This window comes from Sturnira hondurensis, unplaced genomic scaffold (assembly GCF_014824575.4).
Source record: "Sturnira hondurensis isolate 20B ecotype Veracruz unplaced genomic scaffold, ASM1482457v3 Scaffold0025370, whole genome shotgun sequence".
Taxonomy (NCBI): Eukaryota; Metazoa; Chordata; class Mammalia; order Chiroptera; family Phyllostomidae; genus Sturnira; species Sturnira hondurensis.
In genome coordinates this window covers 13,493,002-13,498,998 of record NW_028098001.1, presented here as the reverse complement: position 1 = coordinate 13,498,998, position 5,997 = coordinate 13,493,002, and the positions used below count along the sequence as shown (strand labels likewise).

Genomic DNA, 5,997 nt, shown 5'->3' with positions numbered 1-5,997 from the left:
TTAGTTGCCAGTCCCAGCAGAATCCTCAAACTACTGTTTGTTGTTTTGGGGTTTTTTTGTCTATCTTTTTTCTTTTGGTCATAAACTGAAAAGATCATATTGCATTTAAATTGTGTATCCAATCCTATGATGATTTTCTTCAACCTGGAAAAATGCACTCTGAGCAATTAGTTTAAATCATATGTCAGCATTTCACATTCCCATTTTACCAGGATATCAGGTTGGACATTGTGAAACTGCCACATTTTGAGGTCAGAAAAATGGAATGGCAGCAATTCCATGTGGGCATTGGGTCTCACATGAGATTCGTGGACAAGTTGATAAGATTATTAACTCTTGCTGCTCTAATATAATGTTTACACAGTTTATGTGTATTGTCCTATTTTTAAATTTATGTTATTTGCATATTAGTAAGAGCTGTCTCCTATTTTAATGTTGAGGACATAAACTAGATTTTATAAAACAGGGCTAAAAAGAGTGTAGATTAACTGAGCAACCTGTTTAAAGCTGTGTGTCTTTAGTGAGTACATATCCTAGAAGCTGAGTTTTTACAGCACAGTTTTTGAAATAAAAATCTATCAAGAGCTGGTATTTGCAGGCCTGAGAACAGCTCTAAGCACTTTAAACAAAGCTCTTTGTTGCTGAATAATGTACTTTATACAAATTCAGATCAAGGGCTAAACTTTTGCCCATTTTCAATTTCTCAGGCAATATGTGAACACAAACCATATTTACTTTAAATATCAAGCTGTGTGCTCTAGTTGACAAAAAATATTAAACCATATAGACTAATTGCCTACTTTTCGTTTGGTTAAAGAATTCGTTTAAATACATTCTTATTTCCTAGAGGTGAATACACTTTGATGAGAAAGCCTATCCTCTGTTATACTCTAAAATTAAACTATTAGATTTAAACAGTTCACCAACCACTTACAGAATGCAAACACAACCTTCATATGATATTGATGTAGAATAAAAGAACCTCGAACTGAAAGGTATCAAATTCAAATTCCATTCTTTTATGTTTCAAAGAACTTATAAAACAGCTTCCATATAATGGCTAATGTAAATATTAGTTATATTTTAAAAATACATGACTTTAGCTTCAATCCATTTGTCCTAATTATAATATCTAGCTTCTTTATAGATATACCTAACATATTTCCAAATGACAATCCTACTTTTTAAAATATTTTGTTGATTATGTTATTACAGTTGTCCCAGTTTTTCCCCTTTGCCCCCCTCCACCTGGGACCCACATTCCCTCTAGTAATTCCCTCCTTAGTTCATGTCCATGGGTCGTGCATATAAGTTCTCTGGTTTCCCCTTTTCCTTCACTATTCTTAACATCCCCCTGTCTATTTTGTACCTACAAATTATGCTTCTTAATACCTGGACCTTTCCTGCCTCCCCCCCATTCTTCGTCTTCCTTCTTCCAGCTGATAACCCTCCAAACGATCTCCATATCTATGATTCCATTCCTGTCCTGCTTGTTTGCTTAGTTTGTTTGTTTGTTCAAGAGTCAATTGTTGACAGTTATGAATTTGTTGCCATTTTTATGTCCATAGTTTTGATCTTCTTTTTCTTAAATAAGTCCCTTTAACATTTCATGTAATAATTGTTTGCTGATGATGAACTCCTTTAGTTTTACCTTTTCTGGGAAGCACTTGATCTTCCCTTCCATTCTAACTGACAGTTTTGCTGGATAGAGTAACCTAGGTTGTAGGTCCTTGCTTTTGATCACTTTGAATACTTCTTGCCTGTCCCTGCTTGTCTACAAAGTTTCTTTTGAGAAATCAGCTGACAGTCTCATGCATACTCCTTCATAGGTAACTCTGCTTTTCTCTTGCTGCTTTTAAGTTTCTTTATCTTTGACCTTTGTCATTTTAGTTATGACGTGTCTTGGTGTGGTCCTCTTTGTGTCTAACTTGTTTGGTACTCTCTGTGCTTCCTGGATTTGTATGTCTATTTTTTTTTCACTAAATGAGGGAAGTTTTCTTTTGTTATTTTTTCAAGTAAGTTTTCAATTTCTTGCTCTTGCTCTTCTTCTGGCATCCGTATCATTCGGATATTGGCACATTTGGAGATATCCTAGAGTCCTCTTATACTATCCTCATTTTTTTGAATTCTTGCTTCTTCTTTCAGTTCTGGTTGAATGTTTATTTCTTCCTTATGTTTCAACTCATTGATTTGATTCCTGGCTTCATCCCCTCCACTGCTGGTTCTTTGTAGATTTTTCTTTATTTCACTTAGTGTAATCTTCATTTATTCCTAGGTCTTTTTTATGTTGTTGCTGTACTCAGTGAGTTCTTTGAGCATCCTGATCACCAGTATTTTGAACTCTCCATCTGATAGGTTGGTTATCTCCATTTTGCTTAGTTCTTTTGGGGAGTTTTGTTCTATTCTTTCATTTGGGCCATATTTCTTTGTCTCCTCAATTTGCCATCCTCCTTGTGTTTGTTTCTGTGTATTGGGTAGAGCTGCTTTGACTACCCGTCTTAGTAATGTGGCCTATTATAGAAAAGGCACCTGTAAATTGTGTGGGGTGGAGACTTAGGTAATTGCCAGGATGGACAACCACTTCACAGCTTTATGGCTCTGTGTGGGAGAGGTTTCAGGGAGAGGACAGTGCCCCGCCCTCACCCTGTTTCCAGTTACTTCACTTACTTCCGGTAGATGACTGGTGCCCTTCCTGCTCTTGTCTTGGTACTAAATTCCAAAGGGGCTGGGTCTACACTCATTCTAAGTCTGTTCAGGCCCTTTAAATAGAGTCTTCTGAAAATCTGGCAGTTTCTTCTGTTGCCCCAACCCCCACTGACTTCTACAGCCAGAAGTTATGGGGATTTGTCTCCCTGGTGCTGGATCCCTGAGCTGTGTGGTCTGGTCTGGGGCTGGGATTGCTCACTCCCAAGGTTTCCCTCCAGATTTTTATCTACCACATGTGAACATGGGACTGCCCATTCCACTGCCACAGCCTCTCTGTGCCACACCATGTTTCTGCAACTCTCCATCCCTCCTACCTTTCTGGATGAATGTGGCTTCTTTAAACCCTTGGTTGTCGGATTTTTATATAGCTTGATTTTCTGATGGTTCTGGGTGTTACTTGTTTTGAGGTCTAGTTGTAATTCTTTCTATGGTCATGTGGGGAGGCAAAACCTGTTTACCTATGCCTCCATCTTGACAGGTCCTTCTGATTTTTTTAGAGTACTATGATATTCTTTCTGTATTCAGCTTTTTGTATAATTTTGATCTGTAGTGTCATTTTTTGGAAACAAAGTATATCCCACCACTCTCATGTTTCCAGTGCCATGCTATATGATAATGATATCTGTGTGCAAAAAAAGTCCTATGTTTGTTTCATGATGTTTGAAAATAGATGAATAACTATCACCAAATAATAATATAGGAAATAATTTGCATAATAATTGATTCCTATAATCACTAATATCTTTATATTGAAAAATAATGTTGAATTTAGAAGGAAAGAAATGAAAGGACAGAAACAGCAGCCTCAAATTTCAAAATGAAGCATTTAAGAAATTTTTTCTTGTTAAAAAATTCTGAGAAAAAAATACATTGAGTCAGAAAGAGGACTATATAATTGGCTATGAAAGTGGTCATTTATTAAAAATAAGACAGACCTTCCCCATCAGAAGAAGGAAATGATTGCATTTGGGCCAGTAATTTTTTAGGAAAATTCACAAGTATTTCAAGGACAAGACTGTGAAAGTGTTTGTATCCAGTCTCAATCTAGAAGGTAACTGTGCCAAGTGAGTACTGAAGGTTTCTAAGGTATCAGAGAATGTGATCTTTCTAATGATTCAGAAGTGGAGTTTTGTACCAAAATTTAGAATCCTTAGTAAATTACCAATATTGTGGGGAGGGTGAAGCCTTGGTGATGGGCACCATTAGCAGCAGTATGTCATGGAGGAAACACAACAGGGTGGAACAGGAGAGATTCCGTGTTCGAAGGAGCTCCTAGCCTGGTCCACCCGAACTACAGAGAAGGGCCAGTCCCAAAGCTCATCAGGGCTCTGCCCTACCCCTTGGCCTTCAGTATGAGGAAAAGAAAGAGAAAGGGGAGTTGGTATTCATAGATGAACTCTGGTCTTTTCGTCCTCATCACAGTTAGGCCTGAATAGCTAAAAGGGATAGTCAGCCCTGAGGTGGAATGTAGGGGATACCCTAGCATTAGATGGGATGTGTCTTTTAATGTAGGTTTGTAGATTCCAATTGCAGCTTTGAAAATCACACCTGACAGACAGAAATAATTTGCATAAAACCTGGCTTTCCTGATTATGAATTTATGTTTTGGAATAAAGTTAGAGAATTTGATTATTTTCAGATATTTGTAATCTTTTTGAGTTGTATGAAGAATAAGTTTAGGAATGAAATTGGCACCTGCTAATAACTCATTTCAAAATTGATGAACTTATGTAACATAGGGGTTATTCTTTTAAATACTTTAAAAATATTCTCTGATTGTAAACTACACATTCTTTTTTAGACAAAATACAAAAAATCACAAAGAAGAAAATTAAAACCACTTACAATTGTGTCACTTACACATAACATGCTATATAAGTTGAATGTACTCTGTACCCTTTCTTTTTGTGCATGTTTTAATAAGCAGAGGAAAATATTAAATGAATTTTTTCATAATATTTTTGCTTAAAATATCTCTAATTTTTCTACATAATGAAATATTGGGGTGCATAAAATGGTGGATAAGGATATGCATTGCTCTGGAGTTGGACTGCTTGAATCTTGAGTCCTCTATGTAGCTTTTCTGTTTCAGTTTTTTCATCTGTAAAATGAAGAAAATAATAGGTTCATAACCTATTATTCACAAGGTAAGATTGTTGGGATTGAGTGACATAATTCATGTGAAGCTCTTAGAAGAGTATTTAGAACAATTTTAATGACTGTACATTATACATTTTTATAAATACATTATAATATATTGAAGCAATTTTATTCATCCTGCATCATTTATATTGCTCCCAATTCTGGCTGTTACTGTAATCTTGATTTTTAATATACTGACAAAAATTGTCTCACAGTCATATCAGTAAATTATTACTGAGTCTATCTTTATAAGTACATAGAATTAAGAATTAGTAATATTCTTCCAGATCAGAGAGCCCGGTAATTTCAAACTCTGTGTGGGCTAGTATCTAGCTCTCTGATGCCAACCCATTGTTTAGCACACTGTTTAGAAGCTAAGAATAATGCTTGGTCAGCATAAAAAATTGCAAAACAAACAATTTATTCAAAGAAAGCTATAAGAAAAAAAATATTTTCCTAAAAGATGACACAAAAATCTTTAGAAGTTTTTATAACTGGTCTCAGTTATAAAACCTAATAATAAATGGACATTTATGTAGAGAAATTTATTGGCTAGTACATCCAACAAAGGCAGAATATATATTCTTTTCCAGTTGCATACAGAACATTTATCAAGGTAGATCATATTCAGGGAAAGAAAAATGTTTCAACAGCTGCCACTGCCGCCACAGCTGAGACCAAGATGGCCAGGAGACTCGCTGTCTTCCTCAATAATGCCCGGGCCAAGGAGCCGGTGCTGGTCACATCCTTCACCATCAGGGGTCTCTCCCCCACACCAGGTATGCTGCCATGATCAACAGGTCACTCCCTACAGCTACCCAGTGCCCATCCGAGATGATGAAAACATGCCCCATGTGCCCAGCCCCCTCAGGACCCCTAGGGCCCAAGCCTGGAGTGACAAGAAACTGTGAACACCTCCACTGACCAGAAGGACATCCCCTCACCTATGGCCCCCAATAAAAATGTGAAAACTGAAAAAAAGTTTCAATAAATTTAGAAGTATTCAGGTCATACAAAGTATGTTCTCTGACCACAATGGAGTTAAATAGAAATCAGAAATAAATGCTTGTAAAATCTGCAGATATTGCCTGGCATCACTAATGTATAGGCTGAAGAAATTAAAACAAGCATGAGAAAGTTTTGGGAACT

General features: G+C 36.5%; 1 pseudogene; it reads left to right on the top strand.

Moving 5' to 3' along the window:
- The first annotated feature begins 5,506 nt into the window (after window positions 1–5,506).
- LOC118982368 (NADH dehydrogenase [ubiquinone] 1 alpha subcomplex subunit 3-like) lies at window positions 5,507–5,746 on the top strand (annotated as a pseudogene).
- The last annotated feature ends 251 nt before the right edge of the window (window positions 5,747–5,997 follow it).